Raw genomic sequence first — 24,959 nt, forward strand, 5'->3', positions numbered from 1 at the left:
AAGAGCACTAGAGTGAGATTAATGCTCTCATTACGATTCTACTGGTAAGCCGCCGGTGAGACCTGCGGGTTACCAGCAGACTCACCTTACCGGCGCCCGATATCGCGGTGTTGCCGGGATATTACGGGTGCCAGCAACGGTGGTAAGTTCCCATTCCATGGGGTTAGATAGTATTCCATGGAATGGGTTTGTCCCTATCACCGGCACCGGTAGTAACAGTGTCAGTGAGAGGGGCAATTCTTTGCTGGTAGGGGCCTGAACTCCCGGCAGGTCATGCCTGCTGGTAGTTCACTGCCCCTACTGGCAAACTCAGAGTATGGCGGTCTGGGAACAATGTTGGATCCGATATTACTGGCCGTTTTATCAGTTTTTTTCCCAGACCAGCATACTCGTAATGAGGGCCCAAGTCTCTCATATAACGCCATGATTTTCACCTGAAGCCCTGAGATGCAAACAGGGATGGGGTCAAAGATAAAATTGAGGGACCGCCAGTTCACTTCGATACATTCATTAGATCATCAACGTGTGACCCACCCATTCCTTCGACAGTCACAGAGCAATCATCTTACAACATGGGCTGTAAGACCATACCAAGCAAACGTGTGGACACAAGCCCCATGCCCTTGTGAAACCATTCACCACAAACAATACACAGGGGAACAGTGCGCCACTAGAAGGAGTCATCGAAAATGTGAGCCTTGTTTACAAAAGAGGTCTACACCCTTGAATGTCTAATCTAACTAAGCCTATAACCAATGGCACATAAAAACGTACACTCAGAGACACACATGTAATGAGGACCAGATAGTAACTGGCTTAGACTTCCAATTCCAAACCTTTATTGATTGGGAAAGAAGTCTTACTGTAAGGCCAGTAAATGGAAGCCAATCCTTAAATGGTGCACTGGCATGATCTGTCCATCTAAACTAATTCTCGTCTGAGCATCTAAAGAATATATATTTATTACAATTAAACTTTACAAATACGTTATTACGTTTTGAGGTATTTTCTTCCCCTTAAGTGCGACCAGGACAGGCCCGGGTAGGGGCGGAGCACATTCAGCTGAACACTCAAAGGGCAGTCATATGTAAATCATAATTATCTTTATCTATAGATATCCAATACATAATAGTAAAAAAAAGTTTAGAAGTATAGTGAAGGGGTGAAACTTCAGAAACCGCTTATTCAATACTTGAAGTACATAGTGTCTAGTGGACAGGTTGAAAGTCATTGAGAGTTTTGTCAATGCAGAAATAGAAACGGAGACTAGATAGCAGGTGTCTGTAAATATCTGTAAATATCTCTTTATCGAAACATTGAGAAGGTCGCTTTTCAATACATGGAGTGGCAAGTGATTTCCAGAGCCTCCAGATCAACTTCTTGACTACTACAATGCTGCGTTGGCCAAATCACCAAACCCTTTGTTCTCCTGTAGTCTGAATGTGGAGAAGCTCATGTAATGTCAGAATCCAGGGAAGCATTTACCCTTGCAATCGCTGGTTCCCAGAAAACTCATGTTTTATTACTTGACCTTGTGAAGAGGGCTAAAGTGAATGTCCAGTGTCATGTTGCTTCTGAGCATTCTTCCCGGTGTCCAGGGCATACTATTAGCAATATCCCCGCAGCATCTGGACCACCCCGCCCTACTATCTTTTGACACATCACCTATTAGGGATGCTTTGGAAGAACAGCTACCACAAGAAGCTTAAAGTATGGGAGGGAGAGGCAGAATTATTTGCAATAGTTGATTCCAATCTTTGTGCACAGGAAGAACCTCCAGAGTTCCCACAGGTATACGAGTGAATGATGCAACCGTCTGTATTCTCCATACGTGCACTGTTTCAGATGTTATAAGGTCTGTCGCTGATCCAACATGGTACAATCACCATTTCTTAAAATGGTCGAAATGTACTTCACACCGCTGAGATGCCAGTGTTTCAGCCATATGGATATTTCATGGGATTCGCTGGCAACTTATATAAGATCTTGACCCAATAAACCCTCAACAATCCAAGGATATGGCCAAAGCCAGAGGTTTCAGCATGTGCTGTGAGATACCTCTCTTGAACCCACACATCATCTACATACACTAGGCAGGTGGAAAAGCTGGTTAATGATTGTGTAATTTTGGTATGCTCATTCCCCCAAAGAAGGGTGTAAGTTGCAACTGTTGTTCTAAGCAACCCTAGCAGAAGCTACAGGTTCGCCAGACATTCTAAATTCAGCCTGTTAAAGTGAGTGCTTAGCTACCTGTAGGAGACCTGAGTATAGGAGTGTAACACATTACTGCACACATGTGCAAGAGTATTGAATACCCCAAGGGGGTGAGGTGGCTGCAAGGAGGGAGATAACCCAGTGAGGGTTCTTAAAATGGGGGAGGGTGGTTGCCCTGTCAACCCACAGCAGCAGGGTGTTAAAGACCAAATAAACAAGCACAGACTCACTTTTGTTTTATATCAAGACAGAGGGTTAAATCACACAATACAATCACTGAGTCTCTATAACACTATAAGGCCCCTGACAGAGTTGCTCCCATCACATACATTGGATAGCACAGTCACATAAAACATAAAAGGAATCTCTCAGGTCCCACTGCGAGACTAGAGTGTCACATGTGGTAAATACTTGATCCCTCACTACTTTAGGCATCCCTTGATGATGGGTGGTTATACATTTGATCAGTAAACAACTTTTCAGTCACAGGTGTCACTTGAAAATAAACATTACTTCATTTGTTACATACATAACCATCCTGTCCAAGATATTCCTTGAGGGTGAGGGCTTCCTCGGCAGCTTAATAGATAACTTTTCCTGTCACCAATCTCTCTTGTAAAAGAACGCTTTCACCTTTGATAAATACATAACATTTCTTGTCACAGGTATCCCCTGAGAAGGAACGATTTCTCATTTACTAAATAGATAACTGGTCCTGTCACTGGTCTCTCTCATGTGACTGAACGCTTTCTCCTTTGATAAATACATAACATTTCTGGTCACAGATATCCCCTGAGAGTGACAAACTATGACAGGATATATTAATCAGACCCCCAGAACGGTGGCCGATAAAAAAAAAAAACGGAATTACACCACACAACCTAATAGGTCGAGGCGAGATTCGGGAGAACAAAAGCTCACGGGCACTACACCAGTGAGCAAGCTTAATGCACCAATGGAGACTTCCTGCTCTGGCCCCCTTCTTCTGCGCCACCTGCGGAAACCAACTAAGAGTCGCCAACCCAGAACAGTGACTAAGTGGGGCATGGTATCCTCGCTGCACTTCACTTCTCTCCTACCTGGACGGCCCCGGCTGCCGTTTCAGCCAAGTGCTACCTGGCACTACTCGGCTTGCTCTCTCAACCCCGGTGGGCAGAGGGGGAGCAACCAGCCACCGATAGGCAGTCGGCCTATGGTCAATGGGGAGGAGTCCCTGACTCGACAGAGAGCCTCAGTGCCTTTCGGATAAGTCTGGACCTCCGCCTTGTCTTCTTTCTCTACTGGCTCTCCCTCTGCGACACTTCCTTGGGCTAATATGCCCGATCGTCGCTACCATTCTCGCCCACCAGCAGGGGTGCTCCCTCAGCACCTGAGGTGGAATCACCTCATCGGCGGCCCCGCTCCCCCTGCTGGTGGAGCCTACTATCTCAGGGTCCTAGAATGTTGAGCGCCCAAATGTCACACCGTTGCGAGGGGTGCAGACATAAAGAAAGGACTATGAAACCACCAGCTTGTCCCTATAACGGGACATTTAGCCCTTTACCTGCTGAAACCCCACAGGAAATGGGGTTTACAAGTGCAATAAAAAGAGGAAAATAAGTGGGCACCACCGGGTAAATGTTACTATGATTTGTCGTCTTCAGTTTGTATTTGTATTTCAAATTATAGCAAAGAGACATCTAAACACTTGCGGGAGCAGGCTGAGAAGGGTCTGGAGTCACCCTGACCCAAGAAAACAAGTGAGGCAATAGACTAGATGAGAAACCTAGTCACACAACCGCTCTCCGTTTGTACCCAGTCTGGGTAATTATATTTGAACAAACAGTTCCAAATAACATTAGTTTGGTTCTTCTTAATTTCAGAATTGTTCATAGAAAAAATAATAAGTTCCAAGTCTTTGTTTATGTAATATATATTCTTTTATCAAAAAAATCAAAAGAATGATCACTAATCAAATCTTAGTGAGGGCGCAGCTGACATGTTACTTTATACTAGTAGACTTCAAGTGCCAATGCATTTCGGAGTATAAAGCTCCTTCATCAGGGCAAGTCTATACTTATAGGAAACAATAACATCATCGAAAAATGCATACAATATACATAAAGCAAGAAATACATGATGATATGTAATGGTGGCATAATGATAATAAAGCGCATAGAAGAATAATGGTTACATACCCCAATGGAAGAATTCGAGTCAAGGTGTAATATGTAAAAACAGAGAAAATGAAGTAAATAGAAATTAGTGTGGATTCGCGTTTACAATCATACAATTAATGTCATGGGCTCATAGGTAGAAGAAAATTACCTCGCTTAAAGAATGGAGTCAGGCGCGTTAAAACTGGAAAGAAACAGTATCAAACGTATGTTCTCGCAAAGAACACGATCGGATGCTGGAGGGAATCCAGTGTGCGATCTGTAAAAGCGAAATCTGCTTCAGTGGGTGCGGTTGTAAAAGAGTAGGTACACGGAGTGTAAGAAGCCACAACCGAAGCGGTTACCTGAGTTCAAAGAATAGTGTCAGCGGTGGACGCAGCGAGCCGTGGTGCATCGCTGATTGAAAGTGTTGCTAGGGAAACGGTAAGTGAAATAGGCACGTGACCGCAACCCGCTGGGCGAACCCGCGCGATGCGTGATGTGATTCAAATGGCAGCATACTGACGTTGGGGGCAATAAAGGTGCAAGAAAAACCATTACGGGGGCAGCAAGGGCTGAGGCATGAATATTAAAAACGAAAAAATAAAAATAAAAAATAAAATAAAAATGTGCATAACATAGACATAGAAAAAATACTCATCATGTGTAAACATCTTCATTATGAGTCAAACATAACCTATATAAGGCAAGTGTAATCAAATTCCATCATATTCAAAAATATTATACAGAACTGAAAAAAACGTAATGTATCAAGACTATTAGATGTATAAAATAATGTGCATTCAGACAGCATAAACAATGTATACGACCGATCCGCAGGTGGTGGTGCCAGGTGGTACCACCTTGGGTCCCAGTCGAATGACCAGGAGAAGCAGACCGCTTGGGGGGAATCATAATATTTGTGAAATGAAACAAGCAAATAAAACAAAAATGATAACCATGTGTATCTATGCTTATTGGCTAGTTGTGTTAGAACCTATATCATGTTTAAAAAGAAGAGACACATCAAAACAAATGCATTTCAATGGTAACAGATTGACTGAAAGTTGAAGCATTAAAGATAGCAATGATAGTTAATCTCATCATTAAGACCATTGGGTTGCAAACTCCCAAGTTTGTCAATCCAAAAAGTTTCTCTCTGGTTGAGGCGAAGACCCATATCTTCATGTGGATTAATCTTGGTTAGTACTTCCAAAATCAGGAACCTGATTTGTGCCAAACCATGTCGCTTCTCACTCCAATGTCTGGCCGCTGCAGAATTAGGATTTGAATTCCGGATGCACGAGCGGTGCTCATTCCATCGTATTTTAGCAGCTCTCGTGGATTGGCCGACATAATATTTACCACATGGGCACTTAATACCATATATTATGTTCACACTGTCACAAGTGCCGAAAGACTTCAGAGGAATCTTGTTGCCTGTGCGGGGATGGTTCACAACATTTCCTTTGATCACCATGTTGCAGTTAGCAGTTGCAGTTAGCACAGTGTAGGCAGGGATATGTGCCCGTCCGTTGAGTGCTAGGTTCTTTTAAAGGAGGTCTAGTATGAACAAGTTCATCACGGAGATTCCTACTTCTTTGATAGGCGAATACTGGTGTTTGATCAAATAGTTTCTGAACTCTCACATGGTATTAAGTGCCCATGTGGTAAATATTATGTCGGCCAATCCACGAGAGCTGCTAAAATACGATGGAATGAGCACCGCTCGTGCATCCGGAATTCAAATCCTAATTCTGCAGTGGCCAGACATTGGAGTGAGAAGCGACATGGTTTGGCACAAATCAGGTTCCTGATTTTGGAAGTACTAACCAAGATTAATCCACATGAAGATATGGGTCTTCGCCTCAACCAGAGAGAAACTTTTTGGATTGACAAACTTGGGAGTTTGCAACCCAATGGTCTTAATGATGAGATTAACTATCATTGCTATCTTTAATGCTTCAACTTTCAGTCAATCTGTTACCATTGAAATGCATTTGTTTTGATGTGTCTCTTCTTTTTAAACATGATATAGGTTCTAACACAACTAGCCAATAAGCATAGATACACATGGTTATCATTTTTGTTTTATTTGCTTGTTTCATTTCACAAATATTATGATTCCCCCCAAGCGGTCTGCTTCTCCTGGTCATTCGACTGGGACCCAAGGTGGTACCACCTGGCACCACCACCTGCGGATCGGTCGTATACATTGTTTATGCTGTCTGAATGCACATTATTTTATACATCTAATAGTCTTGATACATTACGTTTTTTTCAGTTCTGTATAATATTTTTGAATATGATGGAATTTGATTACACTTGCCTTATATAGGTTATGTTTGACTCATAATGAAGATGTTTACACATGATGAGTATTTTTTCTATGTCTATGTTATGCACATTTTTATTTTATTTTTTATTTTTATTTTTTCGTTTTTAATATTCATGCCTCAGCCCTTGCTGCCCCCGTAATGGTTTTTCTTGCACCTTTATTGCCCCCAACGTCAGTATGCTGCCATTTGAATCACATCACGCATCGCGCGGGTTCGCCCAGCGGGTTGCGGTCACGTGCCTATTTCACTTACCGTTTCCCTAGCAACACTTTCAATCAGCGATGCACCACGGCTCGCTGCGTCCACCGCTGACACTATTCTTTGAACTCAGGTAACCGCTTCGGTTGTGGCTTCTTACACTCCGTGTACCTACTCTTTTACAACCGCACCCACTGAAGCAGATTTCGCTTTTACAGATCGCACACTGGATTCCCTCCAGCATCCGATCGTGTTCTTTGCGAGAACATACGTTTGATACTGTTTCTTTCCAGTTTTAACGCGCCTGACTCCATTCTTTAAGCGAGGTAATTTTCTTCTACCTATGAGCCCATGACATTAATTGTATGATTGTAAACGCGAATCCACACTAATTTCTATTTACTTCATTTTCTCTGTTTTTACATATTACACCTTGACTCGAATTCTTCCATTGGGGTATGTAACCATTATTCTTCTATGCGCTTTATTATCATTATGCCACCATTACATATCATCATGTATTTCTTGCTTTATGTATATTGTATGCATTTTTCGATGATGTTATTGTTTCCTATAAGTATAGACTTGCCCTGATGAAGGAGCTTTACACTCCGAAATGCATTGGCACTTGAAGTCTACTAGTATAAAGTAACATGTCAGCTGCGCCCTCACTAAGATTTGATTAGTGATCATTCTTTTGATTTTTTTGATAAAAGAATATATATTACATAAACAAAGACTTGGAACTTATTATTTTTTCTATGAACAATTCTGAAATTAAGAAGAACCAAACTAATGTTATTTGGAACTGTTTGTTCAAATATAATTACCCAGACTGGGTACAAACGGAGAGCGGTTGTGTGACTAGGTTTCTCATCTAGTCTATTGCCTCACTTGTTTACAAGTGCAATACCACAATGTATTTGATAACACAATTTGTTAATCCATTCAACACATTTGAAATGTGGATTTTACATATCTTAATTAACAAATTCATTACATTGCTTTACAAGTAACAAAAACAGAATGCTATAAAAATGATGTAGTTTAACGATGACCAGCAAGATCAGTTGTGCTGTCTGTCAGACGCATTTCGAGTTTAGAAAACTCTTCTTCAGAGACTGTCAACTATATGAAGAAAATATATACATTGTTCTCACTATTTTTGGTCTTCCCATACATTAGGAACTCTCAAGGGTATGCAGATAGACAAACTCCAAGTATCAAATAAGAAAAGCGGTTCAAAAAACATTATTCAATAAGAATGGTGAGGAGATTACAGAAACCAAGAATTAAATGAATCTTCTGATTTATCATGTCATGCTGAAACACAGCGTGTCCCATTCTACCCAAATAACCATGAAAAAGACAGGTTCACCTTCACCTTTTCGCAATATACTATTCCATGACAACAAAAAAGGACCCCACATAAAGTAGTCCTCTAATCTTGCGCTCAAATGACTCAATTGTCTAAATAAACTAACATAGCAAGATAATTGACAGGGTAATTCATAGAATTTCGCAGAAAAGTGTCGCAAGCGGCTGGCGCAGAGTGTCCGCGTGCGATTGTGTGCGCCAGGCACGTGCGCTAAAACCGATTTCCGCGCACAGCGTATTCATGGATTTCATGCTCCCAAACCAGCCGTGGCGCAGAGTATCGCAGCGAGCCTGCAGCAACGCCAGTAACGCCCCCAAGAACGCCCTCGCGCAAGGAAAAGCCATCAACATCGCTAAATCATCGCAAAGAGCTGCGCTAACCCTAGACCAGTTTACAGGGCTGCCAAACAAGGAACGCAAAGCGGGCAACCTTCATATCAGGAGTACACGGGAAGTTTTACACGCGATTAGCCAGGGTACGTGTATTACAGGGGTACGCGGGAAGTTCAACATGCGATTGTCCAGGGTATGTGTATTACAGGGGTACGGGAAGTTCAACACGCGATTGTCCAGGGAACGTGCATTACAGCGGTACGCGTGAAGTCTTACATGCGATTTCAGCAGGGTACGAGTATTTCAGGGATGCGCGGGAAGTTCCACACGCGAATAGCCTGGGCGCGTGTATTTCAGGGGTGCGCGGGAAGTTCCACACGCGAATAGCCTGGGCGCATGTATTTCAGGGGTGCGCGTGAAGTTTTACACGCGATTTCAGCAGGGTACGTGTATTTCAGGGGTGCGCGGGAATTCTCACACGCGATTTGGCTTGGTACGTGTATTACAGGGTTGCGTGGGAAGTTACACACGCGATTAGGCTGGGTGGGTCCTCACAGGTGTTCGCTGTACACCCTCGACGGCCCCTGCAGGCAGCCCACAAAACAGGGGACTACCCTGCACACCTGCTCATGTCCCCCTGCACCCCCACCCCCCAGCAGTGCAGGGGCAGCCTCCACCAGGCCCCCACCCATGTCTCCCACCACCCCCACCCCCCAGCAGTGCAGGGGCAACCTCCACCAGGCCCCCACTCATGTCTCCCACCACCCCCACCCCCCAGCCACCAGGGGCACCCTCCACCAGGCCCCCACTCATGTCTCCCACCACCCCCACCCCCCCAGCCATCAGGGGCACCCTCCACCAGGCCCCCACTCATGCCCGACTCATGTCTCCCACCACCCCCACCCCCCAGCCACCAGGGGCAGCCTCCACCAGGCCCCCACTCATGTCTCCCACCACCCCCACCCCCAGCCACCAGGGGCACCCTCCACCAGGCCCCCACTCATGTCTCCCACCACCCCCACCCCCCCAGCCACCAGGGGCACCCTCCACCAGGCCCCCACCCATGTCTCCCACCACCCCCACCCCCCCAGCCACCAGGGGCACCCTCCACCAGGCCCCCACCCATGTCTCCCACCACCCCCACCCACCCAGCCACCAGGGGCACCCTCCACCAGGCCCCCACCCATGTCTCCCACCACCCCCACCCCCCAGCCACCAGGGGCACCCACCACCAGGCCCCCACCCATGTCTCCTACCACCCCCACCCCCCAGCAGTGCAGGGGCATCCTCCACCAGGCCCCCACCCATGTCACCCACCACCCCCAGCCACCAGGTGCACCCTCCACCAGGCCCCCACCCATGTCTCCCACCACCCCCACCCCCCTGCCACCAGGGGCACCCTCCACCAGGCCCCCACCCATGTCTCCCACCACCCCCACCCCCCAGCAGTGCAGGGGCATCCTCCACCAGGCCCCCACTCATGTCTCCCACCACCCCCACCCCCCAGCCACCAGGGGCACCCTCCACCAGGCCCCCACCCATGTCTCCCACCACCCCCACCCCCCAGCAGTGCAGGGGCAGCCTCCACCAGGCCCCCACTCATGTCTCCCACCACCCCCACCCCCCAGCCACCAGGGGCACCCTCCACCAGGCCCCCACCCATGTCTCCCACCACCCCCACCCCCCAGCAGTGCAGGGGCAGCCTCCACCAGGCCCCCACTCATGTCTCCCACCACCCCCACCCCCCAGCCACCAGGGACACCCTCCACCAGGCCCCCACTCATGTCTCCCACCACCCCCACCCTCCCAGCCACCAGGGGCACCCTCCACCAGGCCCCCACCCATGTCTCCCACCACCCCCACCCCCCCAGCCACCAGGGGCACCCTCCACCAGGCCCCCACCCATGTCTCCCACCACCCCCACCCCCCCAGCCACCAGGGGCACCCTCCACCAGGCCCCCACCCATGTCTCCCACCACCCCCACCCCCCAGCCACCAGGGGCACCCACCACCAGGCCCCCACCCATGTCTCCTACCACCCCCACCCCCCAGCACTGTGGGGCACCTGCCAGCAGGCCCCCACCCATGTCCAACCCATGTCTCCCACCACCCCCACCCCCCAGCCACCAGGGGCACCCTCCACCAGGCCCCCACCCATGTCTCCCACCACCCCCACCCCCCAGCCACCAGGGGCACCCTCCACCAGGCCCCCACCCATGTCTCCCACCACCCCCACCCCCCAGCAGTGCAGGGGCAGCCTCCACCAGGCCCCCACTCATGTCTCCCACCACCCCCACCCCCCAGCCACCAGGGGCACCCTCCACCAGGCCCCCACTCATGTCTCCCACCACCCCCACCCCCCCAGCCACCAGGGGCACCCTCCACCAGGCCCCCACCCATGTCTCCCACCACCCCCACCCCCCCAGCCACCAGGGGCACCCTCCACCAGGCCCCCACCCATGTCTCCCACCACCCCCACCCCCCAGCCACCAGGGGCACCCTCCACCAGGCCCCCACCCATGTCTCCCACCACCCCCACCCCCCCAGCCACCAGGGGCACCCTCCACCAGGCCCCCACCCATGTCTCCCACCACCTCCACCCCCCAGCAGTGCAGGGGCATCCTCCACCAGGCCCCCACTCATGTCTACCACCACCCCCACCCCCCAGCAGTGCAGGGGCATCCTCCACCAGGCCCCCACTCATGTCTCCCACCACCCCCACCCCCCAGCCACCAGGGGCACCCTCCACCAGGCCCCCACCCATGTCACCCACCACCCCCACCCCCCAGCCACCAGGGGCATCCTCCACCAGGCCCCCACTCATGTCTCCCACCACCCCCACCCCCCAGCCACCAGGGGCACCCTCCACCAGGCCCCCACCCATGTCACCCACCACCCCCACCCCCCAGCCACCAGGGGCACCCTCCACCAGGCCCCCACCCATGTCTCCCACCACCCCCACCCCCCAGCAGTGCAGGGGCAGCCTCCACCAGGCCCCCACTCATGTCTCCCACCACCCCCACCCCCCAACCACCAGGGGCACCCTCCACCAGGCCCCCACCCATGTCTCCCACCCCCCTCCCCACCCCCCAGAAGTGCAGGGGCAGCCTCCACCAGGCCCCCACTCATGTCTCCCACCACCCCCACCCCCCAGCCACCAGGGGCACCCTCCACCAGGCCCCCACCCATGTCTCCCACCACCCCCACCCCCCCAGCCACCAGGGGCACCCTCCACCAGGCCCCCACCCATGTCTCCCACCACCCCCACCCCCCCAGCCACCAGGGGCACCCTCCACCAGGCCCCCACCCATGTCTCCCACCACCCCCACCCCCCCAGCCACCAGGGGCACCCTCCACCAGGCCCCCACCCATGTCTCCCACCACCCCCACCCCCCAGCCACCAGGGGCACCCACCACCAGGCCCCCACCCATGTCTCCTACCGCCCCCACCCCCCAGCACTGTGGGGCACCTGCCAGCAGGCCCCCACCCATGTCCAACCCATGTCTCCCACCATCCCCACCCCCCAGCAGTGCAGGGGCATCCTCCACCAGGCCCTCACCCATGTCACCCACCACCCCCACCCCCCAGCCACCAGGGGCACCCTCCACCAGGCCCCCACCCATGTCTCCCACCACCCCCACCCCCCCAGCCACCAGGGGCACCCTCCACCAGGCCCCCACCCATGTCTCCCACCACCCCCACCCCCCCAGCCACCAGGGGCACCCTCCACCAGGCCCCCACCCATGTCTCCCACCACCCCCACCCCCCAGCCACCAGGGGCACCCACCACCAGGCCCCCACCCATGTCTCCCACCACCCCCACCCCCCAGCAGTGCAGGGGCAGCAGGCAGTCAGGCAGCAGCAGGTGGGAGCGTGCTCGGGGCTCTGGGGGGCAGTAGTTCGGCCTTCCGGGCAGGAGCGTGGTATTCCGTGTGCGTACACGTGGCCAGCTTGGTACGGAGTGAATTGGCACGTGAAAATCCTGCACGTCAGCGTGAAAACCGAGGAAAGGCCCTCAGCGCGTAAGCGCGTCTGTGACGTGACCCGCACGGGTGTTTCCCACACAGCACGTGATGACAGAGCACACGTGGAAAGACTGCACGTCAGAGTGTAATCGCGCGTGATTGGTGGAAATGGCCCTACACGCAGAAGTGACAAAGCGTGTGATTGGTGGAAATGGCCCTACACGCAGAAGTGACAAAGCGTGTAATTGGTGGAAATGGCCCTAGACGCAGAAGTGACAAAGCATGTAATTGGTGGAAATGGCCCTAGCGCGTACACGCCGCGTAAGTGACGCTGGACGTGTGGGCCTGTATAAAAGGTACGTGTAGAACACGTTTTCCTTGTACGTGCTTTTCGTGGAGAGCGAGTGGGTGAATTCTGTACTTCTTGTCGTTTCACACGCGATTTACTTCACGGCGTTTCAAGTTCGTATTCCCTGTTACCTCTGACAGCTTTTTCTCTTTTTTCGCTTTTACTGGTTTACCTGGGCCTGTTCCCTCAAACAGTGTTCCCTTCTACTGTTGTCCTGTCTCCTCAGACAGCGTACAAATCTTCTTTTGGCGGGGGTGTTGCCAACCAAACGTGCTCCTTTTACACGCTCGTTTACCAGGCAGACGGTGAGTCACGCACGTATCTAACTTCTGTGCTTGCCCCGTGTGTAGCCTACCCCTTCAGAGGTCATTCTAGGCTGCGTGTGACACGCATAAGTTCATTCTTGTGTTACTGGGTGCCACAGCGTAGTGCAGGTTTTTCTTTCTGCACACGTGGTCTAGGAGGGGTTGCGTGCACGTCATCTCCCTTTTTTGGGGCTCCTGTGCGTAGCGTGACCCGTCATCTTTCCCCAGGGGTTACAATCAGCCTTGCAAGAGCACTAGGGTACAATTACCATCTGGCACCCAACCCTTTTGACCCCCAATTGCCCAGGACAATAGTTTACAGCCACTCCCATACGCACATTTACATCAGTGCCATGGCTGGGAGGCGAGGATTCCGTAAGGGTGGCAAAGGTGGAAGAGCCACAAGTGGTGGCCGTGGTGGATCCGGTAGGGGACGTGGTCGTTACTTGCAGGGTGAGCCAGTCCCCCCATGTGTGGAGGACCAGTCAAGGGCACCCATAATCCCCCCCCCCCCGTTGAGGCTGATGTGGCTGACACCATCCATGCTCAGCCCTTGTTGGACCAGCCCAATGTGGCACCAGATCTGGCTGACTCCATGGCTGACTTCCAGGTCAGCAGGCCTATGACACGTGCGCTGGTGCACGTTGATGTCACCATGCCACGTGCATCTGGGCCAGCAAGGTCATCTGCTGCTCCAAGGAGGCAGGGCGGAGAGGCTGCAGGGGCAGCTGCGGCTCCATCCACCCCAGCCCTCACACACCCAGCCAGGACAGTGTCGGTCATAGTCTATGCTGCTGACATTCCCCCTGACACCATCACACTAGAGCCAATGCCTGCACCAACTCCCATGCTGAGTGTGCAATCCCACACTCCTGATACAGAGTCCACCAGGGCTCCTGCCCCTAGTGTCCAGAGCGGCGCAGGACACTCAGGATCACCACCACCTTCCAAGCGGAAGAGGAAGAGTGCTCGTCCGGCACAGGCTGATGCCCCAGACACGGCTACACAGTCCGGCCCGTCCAGGAAGCCCAGCTTCACGGATGACGAACTGAATGCACTTGCCGAGTATGTGTCCGGACATGACAACGAGATGGTCATTGTTGCAGGATCCAAGACCACACCTGCACAACGCCAGGCACACTGGCAGACCGTTGCGGACATCGTAAGTGCCCTTGGAATCGTGAGGCGCACAGCCAATGATTGCTATAAGCGCTGGAATGACCTAAAGCGCAGGGCAAAGAGTAAGCTGGCCTCAAGTCATGCCGCAACTCTAGTGACTGGAGGTGGGTCTCCAGTAGTAGACATGGAACTCACTCCACATGAGTCAGTCGCTGGGACCTACGTCACGGAGGAACAGATCCAAGGCGTGGGAGATCTGGCTGATTACGAGGCATTGTCCGGTGAGTGCACATGCATGTGTGTGTCATCCATGTGCATGGTGTGTGTGTGAGGGCTTCTGTTTGTGTGCCAGGTGAGAGTGTGTGCGCCTGAGTCGTATGGGTCAGCCATGTGCTTCATGCAATACTTCCTGCGCAGCTGCATTTGGCCATAGCAGTATCCCTTCTGCCAACAGTAGACATCTAGCCCAACTGCACGCCAGTTGCCCTTGAAGTGTCACCTTGCCACAACATAGTTGCTTATTTTTCACTGTTCATTCAGTCAGATTGTTTGCATTCCCCCACTTTTACTAGGCATGTCGCTGTCCACTAGTCACATGTCTGACATGGCTATGGTAAAGTGGAGTGACTTTGTTACCTGGATATCATTTGTACACACATGTCCCTGTGCAATTGGACCATTTCAGACTGGCAGCTCCAGGTGAAAAATCTGACCTGTTAGAATTAGAAAAGCGATTACATGCGGGAACTGGACTGAATGAATAGGTGCTGCCCTCCTCTCCATCTTCACTCAATAGCAATGGTACATGCCATCTGTGTGATGGCATGTGTGTTTCACCTGGCAATCACAGGCCAATGTGTGATGCCACTGCCAGGCAGCATGCAGAAAATGTGTTCATCTTCCATCTTGGTGTCATCAGTGTGTGCCATTTCCCTGCACTTCATACGCAGTGAGGGTGCATGCATGGGAGGGTTTTAGTCATGTGGGACATGTGTCAATCAAGTACTGGTTCTCTTGCTTCTCAGCCCTCATTGTGTGCCATGGTGCTAATGCCTGTTTCCATTTCTTTGTTTTTATGTCTTTGCAGGGGAAGACGCACCTGATACTGCTGGGGTTGTGGAGATGGTGCAGACCCAGGAGGGGTCCGAGGGTCGACCAACCACCAGTGAGGGACGTGGTGTGGTGGTGGGGGAGAACCCACAAGTGCTGCAGGTCGTGCTCTCAAGGGGTGTCTCTGGCTGCACCTCCCCCGAGCTGTACTCAGGTGTTGATTCGGATCAGACCTACGTGCCGTCGCAGGTGAGTGTTCCAGGGAGGGATTCTGTTCTGTCTCACCCACCTGCACCAGGGTCAGAACCCTCCATGGGGATGTCAGTGTTGGCAGCTACGCCTTTGGTGGTTACGGATGCAGGGTCACACTCCGCGACATCTGATCCTGTTCCTGGGCCAGCAGATCAGAGGGGGAATGCAGTCCTGCAGCCTCAGGCAGTGCCGGCACAGCAAGGCGCAGTTCGCCTTGCCCCAGACAGGTGTGGTGCCCGCCGACGTGGTGGCCGTACGCCACCTGGCAATACCGCATGGGAGCAATTCATTTACGGTATGGCAACCCAACAGGCTGCATCATCCGAGATGATGGCTCAGGCCATGGATAGGGTGGCCACTTCCATTGTCCCCCCAGAAAGGCTGATGGAGCGACTAGAGCAGGCAACCGACTCCATCTGCCAGTCACACAGGGAGGACATGTTGGGGTCCAACAGGGACAGGCGGGCGGCACTGGCGACTCTGCAGGAGGCCATCTCCATTGAGTCCCAGGGCCACAGGGAAGCCCTGAGGCAGGAGCTCCTTCACCTCAGGACGACTCTTGTTGAGCTTGAGGCTTCAACACACCAAAGGACAGAACAGCAGCTGGAGCGTCTCACCCGTACGCTCTCAGCTGAGATGCAGGCAACGAGGGCGGAGGTCTGGGCATCCCATGAGTTGTTGCATGGCGACCTCCGCACACTCATCCTCCAGAACCAGACCTACCACACCCGCATGCTTGCAGCCATGGAGGAGCAGACTAGGGCCTTGCGTGGGCTGCCTCCCATAGTGCAACCACCTCCGGATGCAGCTGCACAGGGTGATAATAGCGACAGCAGTGATACTCCCACAATAGGGTAGCCGTGTGGGCCATGAGCCCATGGAGGTGTTTTATTTTCCCAGGATCCACGCAGGTGGGTTCTGGTGTGCATCCTGTCCTCGGACCTCCTGGGTGGCCTCCCCAACCCCCCCGGGCCCATCAATGGCCATTTTTGATTGTTTCTTATTTTTATTTTTATTTTTATTTATTTTATTCCCTATTTTTTTGGGACGATTTGTTGGCTTCTGTGGTTCCTGTGGGCATACGCTGCATTGTGGCTGGGCACATGCAGGCTTGTAAAGTATTTGGTTCAGATGCTTGGGTTTGAGTCACACACACCCCTCCTGCTTCCCGTTTCCATGGGCTTGCAAAGGGTGTGCCCAAGTGACAGTGAATTACACAGTGACGTTGGACTCCCATGAGCTGTGTGGGCAGTCTGTAGTCAATACTGTGTATACATTCCTAGTGCATATTGCTGTTGTGTTGTACACTGCATGTTGCATTGATGTGTAACTCATCTTCTGTGTCTACCTCCCAATTTGCAGGTCCCTTCCTCATGTCTACACAAGGACCTCTAGTCTGGAGATGGGGTCCATGTTGGCAGCAGTGCACCTACAACTCTACATGGCGCCAACACTGCACAGTTGGTAGTGGTGGGAGTGCAGGCATTTCCAGGTGGTGAGACTACTAATATGTAACATTTGTGATGTCATGTTAATGGTAGTACGTGCTCAAGTATGTTGTTGGTCCGGCATTGCTGTGAGCATTTCAGGTGTTGCAGGTTTCTAATAGGGACACTGTACATAGTGACACTAGTGTCATGTTGTGGGGATTACTTTGTTTACCTGCAAATAGCATGACATGGCACGGTGTGTCGTGTGGCGGTGCTGGGGTTGGGTTGGCTGACATGGCACTGTCCTCTTGTTGCATTTTGCAAGTGGGTATTCATTTTAGCTGCTTGAATGTGTAACTTCACAAAACTGCATTGGTGGTGTCTGTGTGGGTAGGGATGCACACATTGTGACACTTCCAGGTGAACAATCTCAGGCTGATATGGTATTCACGGTTCATTCTCCAGACATTCAGGATCAGTGTCAGGTTGAGTCATCATTGATTGTCAGATGGAATGTGCCAGGGCAGTGTGCACTCCACAGGGGTGTGATTTCTATGTGAAGTAATTAGCCACTAGCTGTGTACGGGCTGCCTCCCCCCGTGCCCTTTCCCCTCCCATGCGCAGCGGCTGTGCATGTGGTTGGGGATGTGGGGCCACCACCATGTCCACGGCCAGGCCCCGGCGTGTTGCAACGTTGTGCAGGACACATGCTGCCACTATGATCCTGCACACTACTGGGGGAGCGTATAACAGCTGCCCGCCAGAACGGTCAAGGGAGCGAAAGCGTGACTTTAGCACTCCGAATGTGCGCTCCACTATGCCCCGGGTCGTAATGTGGGCTGTGTTATATCTTACCTCGGGTGGCGTGGTGGGGTTCCGAATTGGCGTCATCATGTGGGGGCTGAGAGGGTAGGCACTGTCCCCTGTGGAGGTGGTGATTGGTATCATTGTGGGGTTGTGACCTTGCTCAGTATCCAACATGCATGCATGTGCAGTGGCATACATACTCACCAAGCAGCCATGTATCGCCATGCCGCCCAGCTTCTAGGTCCCGGCTTAGGGTGGGCATTCGGTAAATGAAGCTGTCGTGGGTGGACCCGGGATAGTTGGCATATACTGAGGTGATGATTCCCTTGGCATTACATGCTACCTGCACGTTGATGGAATGCCAGTGCTTGCGGTTCTTATAGATGTGCTCAGATGCCCTGGGGGGACGTAGAGCCACATGGGTGCAGTCGATGGCACCTAGCACTTTGGGGAATCGTGCCACACCGTAAAAATCCAGGGCGGCAGCATGCCTTTCTGCAGGTGTTATGGGCAGGTATATGTGCCTGCGGACTGATGGGCGTGCAGTGATGATGTTCAAGACCTGGTGTAGGCAGCGTGACTGGGTGGCCTGTGACACCCCACCCACTATGGCACTTGTCCGCTGAAATGATCCAGTGGCTAAGAAGTGCAGTACATTGAGGACCTTCTCCAGGGGGCTGAGTGCTTGGGAGCACAGGGTGGGTGATGTGAGGTCATCCTCCCACTCACTCACCAGGTCCAGTATTATGTGTGGTGGAAACCTGTACCTCCCATACACCTGGTCATCAGGCATCCCGAAAAGGCTGGTTCTGGGTGTGAATATTCTGGCCCTGACTATCCTCCTCCTCCTCCTTTGGTAGCCCACTGCCACTGCTGCTAGGAACGGTATGTTCATCCTGGCGTCTGAGCTTGTTATTGTTAAAGTGCGCAAATTTCTGCTTTGCGCGTGTTCTAGGCGAGCGTGTGACCCGCGCACCCCTGGAATCCAGTTCCCAGTCCAATAGCGTGTGGAAATTCCCACGCACCACGGGATACAGGTGCGCTGACGTACTTGCGTGTGTAAGTGCCCGCGCACCCATGAAATACACGTACATAGGCCAATCGCGTGTACGCGCACATTTGTCCAATTACACGCGATGACACTCTGACGTGCAGTATTTCCACGTGTGCTCCGTCATTACGTGCTGAGTGGGGAACACCCGTGCGGGTCACGTCACAGACGCGCTTACGCGCTGAGGGACTCTGGTCCAATAGAATTGCGTATGCGTGCTGACGCGCTTACGCGCTAAGGGCCTTTCCTCGGATTTCACACTGACGTGCAGGATTTTCACGTGCCAAATCACTCCGTATCAAGCTGGCCACGCGAAAACACACGGAAGACCACGCTCCTGCCCAGAAGGCCGAGTTACTGCCCCCCAGTTCCCTGAGCAGCCTCCCACGTGCCATCTGCTGCTGCTGCCTGCCTGCCTGCCTGCCTGCCTGCTGCCACCGTGCCCTGCCATTTGGTGCCTGCACATCAGCCATCTGCAGGGGTCCAGTTGCTGTGTCCACCCCTGCTGGAACTGAAGACTCCCGACTGGGATTACATCGCTCCACAGCCCAGCCCCAGGACCCAGTTGCCCACCCACACCTGCCTCTGGGGTTGCCATGTCGGGCACTTCCACATCTGGCACCAGTGGCAACCCCAGGCCAGAGGGGCAGAGGGGCACCAGCTTCACTGCCACCGAAGTTGGTGTCCTGGTGGAGCATGTCCTGGGGCAGTATGATGCCCTCTTTGGATCGTCCCGCGCCAGCAAGGAAGGACGGGAGAGGATCTGGGCCGACTGTGTGGTTGCCATCAACACGGAGGGGGTGGCAACCCGCAACGTCCTGAAGATCAAGAAGCGCTGGGAGGACTTGAGGTCCAGGACCCTTGTGAAGGCCCGGCGCCTCGTGGAGGGGGGCCGGGACCGCATGAGTTCCATCCAGATGAGGGTCCTGGAACGCGTACGCCCAGCGCTCCACGCCCAGATCCTTGAGAGGGAGGCCCGTCTGGAGTTGAGCGGTAAGTGTCCAAGCATTACTGTGTGAGACAGGGCATGTTGCGGTGTGCTGGTTCTATGATACTTGCCTGTATGTGTGCCATAGGCCATGTATGCATGTATGTGTGCAGGGACATCATGGTAATGCATGTGCGACCAGTGATGTGTGACCCACATGGTTGTTGCATGTGTTCAAATGCCGCATGGGGAGCCCTATGCAGATTTTGAACATGAGAGCATGCCAGTCTCTGTACCTGGACATGGGTGGGGGTGAGGGATGGGTGCTGATGGCAGGTACATATATGGTAGCCATGTCTGTGTGCCTGACCTGCGTGTCTGTGACTTGTGCATGCCATGGATGCATGACACATGTGTGTGACAATGCACAGATTCAGTGAAGCAGCCAAATTACCCTTGTATCCGCTGTGTTTGGTGTGTTTGGGGCCAGATGGATGTGACTGAGGTGAAGTGTGTGCATGTGATAGGCATGAGCCATGATGCATGTGAGTTACATATCATTGAATGTTTCAAGAGTCCATTGGACATGCATGGAAATGTCCATGGCATGCACCATGCCTGTTACTGTGTGTGTTTTGCCTGGACTGACCCATGTGTTGTGGAGGGACATGATGGAGGTGTACTTTGACAGTGGTGCTCATCTGCTATTGCTTCCTGTCTAGGGGACCATTGTACAGTGCCCTGATGCTTGTGTTCTTTGTCTCCCTCTACGCAGCGGCTAGTGAAGAAGAGGGCGGAGACGGCGCTGTGGAGCAAGGCGGCGGGGATGCCCCCACGGCTGCAGCGGAAGGGGTGGGTGAGCCCCCACAGGGGCCTGCTACGGTGGGAGACGGTGAGGAGCCATCCAGGTTGGTGGTTTGCACAGAGGAGGAGGAGGCCGCCACTGGGGCACACATGGGGCCTGGTGGGGGCATCCCTGCTGGTGCAAGTGGTGCAGTCCAGGGCCAGGGGCAGGAGGCAGCACAGGTCACCGTGGAGGGGCCTGTGCATGTCGCTGCCCCTGACCCTGTGAGTGCACCACCATGCACCAGCAGGGATGCCCCGTCCCAGGCCCGTCCGCAGGTAGAGGGGATGTCCATGTCACCTGACTCCCCTCCACCTGCGGACGTGGGAACCCCTGGCCGTGTGGAGAAGGTCCTGATTGGGGTCGCGATGCGCACGGCTGTGATTCGTGATGCCGTGCGTGCTTCCCGGGAGGAGCACGCACGTCATCACGAAGTGCACCGTGCCGACGTGGCCCAATTGGGATCGGCCATGTTCGGGGGTTTCCTGCATAAGTTGTCCAATCTGGCGGCCCTCTCCTCCTCTGTGCAGGCTATACACCAGTCGTTCTCCTTGCCGTCTTCCGGCCCAGATGCCACCAGGGCCCCCTGTGGACCTGCCCCGACCAATGCAGCCAGCTCGGTGGGGATCCCATCCCTGCCACAGTTGGGAGTCGGAGGTCCAGCAGGGGTGGACAACACAGCAACTGGACCCCAGCAGATGGAAGATGTGACAGCATCATCAGGCAGGGCACGTGCACGACGGCATCGGTGGTTTCCATCAGCCTGGATGCCGTCGTGCTGGCAGAGGCAGTGGCGTCGGAGGCAGCAGCAGGCTCGACGTGGGAGGCATCATGGCTCGGGGCCTTCAAGATCAGAGGGGCAGGCATCGGCCGGAGGGCAGGGCAACCCTGGGATGGTGGTGTCTTCCGTGTGGGAGCAGTTGGTCCAGCGGATAGGTGCGGAGCGGCAGCGGGCGGAAGAGGAGCTGCTCACCATGGTCAGGGCGGAGTTCTCCATGCGTCGGGCGTTGAGGCGGGCTGAGTGCCTCGAGGAAGCTCGCAGGGAGTTTGAGCTGGACATGGGGTTATCCCTGCGAGACCTCGGGGCCAGGACAGAGTCCCGCCTCCAGGACATCGACATGGAGTTCGATGATGCCCTGGCCAGCAACATCACAGAGTGAGCCGCAGGACTTGCCCGCTGCCTTTGTATATAGTTATTTAGTTAGTGTTAGGTTTCCTTTATTAATTTTTATTTTTTTGGACCGCTCGGACAATGGCCACTTTTTTGTATATATAATTTTCATTAGGTAGTAGTAGGTTTCATTTATGGTGTTGGGCTCATGGACCCTGGAATATTCGTGTATATAGTTTGCTTTTTGAAGAAACATTTTTTTTATTAATTATTGTGTTCACCATGAGGAAATGGGTTTTCATTATTTTCGTTCCACATGATATTGCTTTGGACAACATTTGTTTTTGGATTACTTTGTTTTTTTTATTTTTACATTTGTTCTCGGACATGGACCATTTATTTTGTTATCCCCATTGTTGTATGTTTGATTTGTTTACTTATTTTTCATCTTTAATACATGTTTTTTTAACTTTCACTTGTGGTATTTTCTCATTGGTTTCATACATGTCATGATATGGGTTTTGACATTCACTTGCACCCATTGTGTGTGTGTGTGTGTGTGACGGACATGTGTTCATTTACAGACTTGCCATTGGGGTTGTATCATGTAATTGCATTCACTATGTGGGTGGATGCAATCCTTGCCTGGGTGTTTGTGCTGGGTATGCTGCCCATTACTGCCATGATTGAGTATCGTCAGGACCTGGGGGCAGGGGGACATGGGTGGGGGCCTGGTGGAGGGTGCCCCTGGTGGCTGGGGGGTGGGGGTGGTGGGTGACATGGGTGGGGGCCTGGTGGAGGATGCCCCTGCACTGCTGGGGGGTGGGGGTGGTGGGTGACATGGGTGGGGGCCTGGTGGAGGCTGCCCCTGGTGGCTGGGGGGTGGGGGTGGTGGGAGACATGGGTGGGGGCCTGTTGGAGGATGCCCTTGCACTGCTGGGGGGTGGGGGTGGTGGGTGACATGGGTGGGGGCCTGGTGGAGGCTGCACCTGGTGGCTGGGGGGTGGGGGTGGTAGGAGACATGGGTGGGGGCCTGGTGGAGGATGCCCCTGCACTGCTGGGGGGTGGGGGTGGTGGGTGACATGGGTGGGGGCCTGGTGGAGGGTGCCCCTGGTGGCTGGGGGTGGGGGTGGTCAGTGACATGGGTGGGGGCCTGGTGGAGGATGCCCCTGCACTGCTGGGGGGTGGGGCTGGTGGGTGACATGGGTGGGGGCCTGGTGGAGGCTGCCCCTGGTGGCTGGGGGGTGGGGGTGGTGGGAGACATGGGTGGGGGCCTGGTGGAGGATGCCCCTGCACTGCTGGGGGGTGGGGGTGGTGGGTGACATGGGTGGGGGCCTGGTGGAGGGTGCCCCTGGTGGCTGGGGGGTGGGGGTGGTGGGAGACATGAGTGGGGGCCTGGTGGAGGCTGCCCCTGCACTGCTGGGGGGTGGGGGTGGTGGGTGACATGGGTGGGGGCCTGGTGGAGGGTGCCCCTGGTGGCTGGGGGGTGGGGGTGGTCGTTGACATGAGCAGGTGTGCAGGGTATTCCCCTGTGGTGTGTGCTGCCTGCAGGGGCCGTGGAGGGTGTACAGGTAATACCTGGGAGCACACAGCCAAATCGCGTGTGGAACTTCCCGCGCACCCCTGCAATCCACGTCCCCTGCCTAATTGCGTGTGGAACTTCCCGCGCACCCCTGCAATCCACGCCACGTACCCTGCCTAATCGCGTGTGGAACTTCCCGCACACCCCTGAAATCCACGTACCTGGCCAAATTGCGTGTGGAACTTCCCGCGCACCCCTGAAATCCACGTACCCTGACTAATCGCGTGTGGTACTTCCCGCGCACCCCTGAAATCCACGTACACGGCCAAATCGCGTGTGGAACTTCCCGCGCACCCCTGAAATCCACATACCCTGACAAATCGCGTGTGGTACTTCCCGCGCACCCCTGAAATCCACGTACACGGCCAAATCGCGTGTGGAACTTCCCGCGCACCCCTGCAATCCACGTACCCTGCCTAATCGTGTGTGGAACTTCCCGCGCACCCCTGAAATCCACGTACCCTGCCAAATCGCGTGTGGAACTTCCCGCGCACCCCTGAAATCCACGTACCCTGACAAATCGTGTGTGGAACTTCCCGCGCACCCCTGAAATCCACGTACCCTGCCTAATCGCGTGTGGTACTTCCCGCGCACCCCTGAAATCCACGTACACGGCCAAATCGCGTGTGGAACTTCCCGCGCACCCCTGAAATCCACGTACCCTGACAAATCGCGTGTGGTACTTCCCGCGCACCCCTGAAATCCACGTACACGGCCAAATCGCGTGTGGAACTTCCCGTGCACCCCTGCAATCCACGTACCCTGCCTAATCGCGTGTGGAACTTCCCGCGCACCCCTGAAATCCACGTACCCGGCCAAATCGCGTGTGGAACTTCGCGCGCACCCCTGAAATCCACGTACCCTGACAAATCGCGTGTGGTACTTCCCGCGCACCCCTGAAATCCACGTACATGGCCAAATCGCGTGTGGAACTTCCCGCGCACCCCTGCAATCCACGTACCCTGCCTAATCGCGTGTGGAACCTCCCGCGCACCCCTGAAATCCACGTACCCGGCCAAATCGCGTGTGGAAATTCCCGCGCACCCCTGTAATCCACGTACCCTGACTAATCGCGTGTGGAACTTCCCGCGCACCCCTGAAATCCACGTACCCGGCCAAATCGCGTGTGGGACTTCCCGCGCACCCCTGAAATCCACGTACCCTGCCTAATCGCGTGTGGAACTTCCCGCGCACCCCTGCAATCCACGTACCTTGCCTAATCGCGTGTGGAACTTCCCGCGCACCCCTGCAATCCACGTACCCTGCCTAATCGCGTGTGGAACTTCCCGCGCACCCCTGAAATCCACGTACCCAGCCAAATCGCGTGTGGAACTTCCCGCGCACCCCTGAAATCCACGTACCCTGACAAATCGCGTGTGGTACTTCCCGCGCACCCCTGAAATCCACGTACACGGCCAAATCGCGTGTTGAACTTCCCGCGCACCCCTGCAATCCACGTACCCTGCCTAATCGCGTGTGGAACTTCCCGCGCACCCCTGAAATCCACGTACCCGGCCAAATCGCGTGTGGAACTTCCCGCGCACCCCTGTAATCCACGTACCCTGACTA

The 24,959-nt window shown here is 53.7% G+C and overlaps 1 protein-coding gene across 3 annotated transcripts in view; it reads left to right on the plus strand.

Moving 5' to 3' along the window:
• The window catches only part of RAPGEF4 (Rap guanine nucleotide exchange factor 4), a 1,521,174-nt gene that overhangs the window by 1,281,220 nt on the left and 214,995 nt on the right, over positions 1–24,959 (plus strand). The window lies entirely within an intron of this gene.

The sequence above is a fragment of the Ambystoma mexicanum genome, chromosome 9 (genome assembly GCF_040938575.1).
Source record: "Ambystoma mexicanum isolate Mex_15411 chromosome 9, UKY_AmexF1_1, whole genome shotgun sequence".
Taxonomy (NCBI): domain Eukaryota; kingdom Metazoa; phylum Chordata; class Amphibia; order Caudata; family Ambystomatidae; genus Ambystoma; species Ambystoma mexicanum.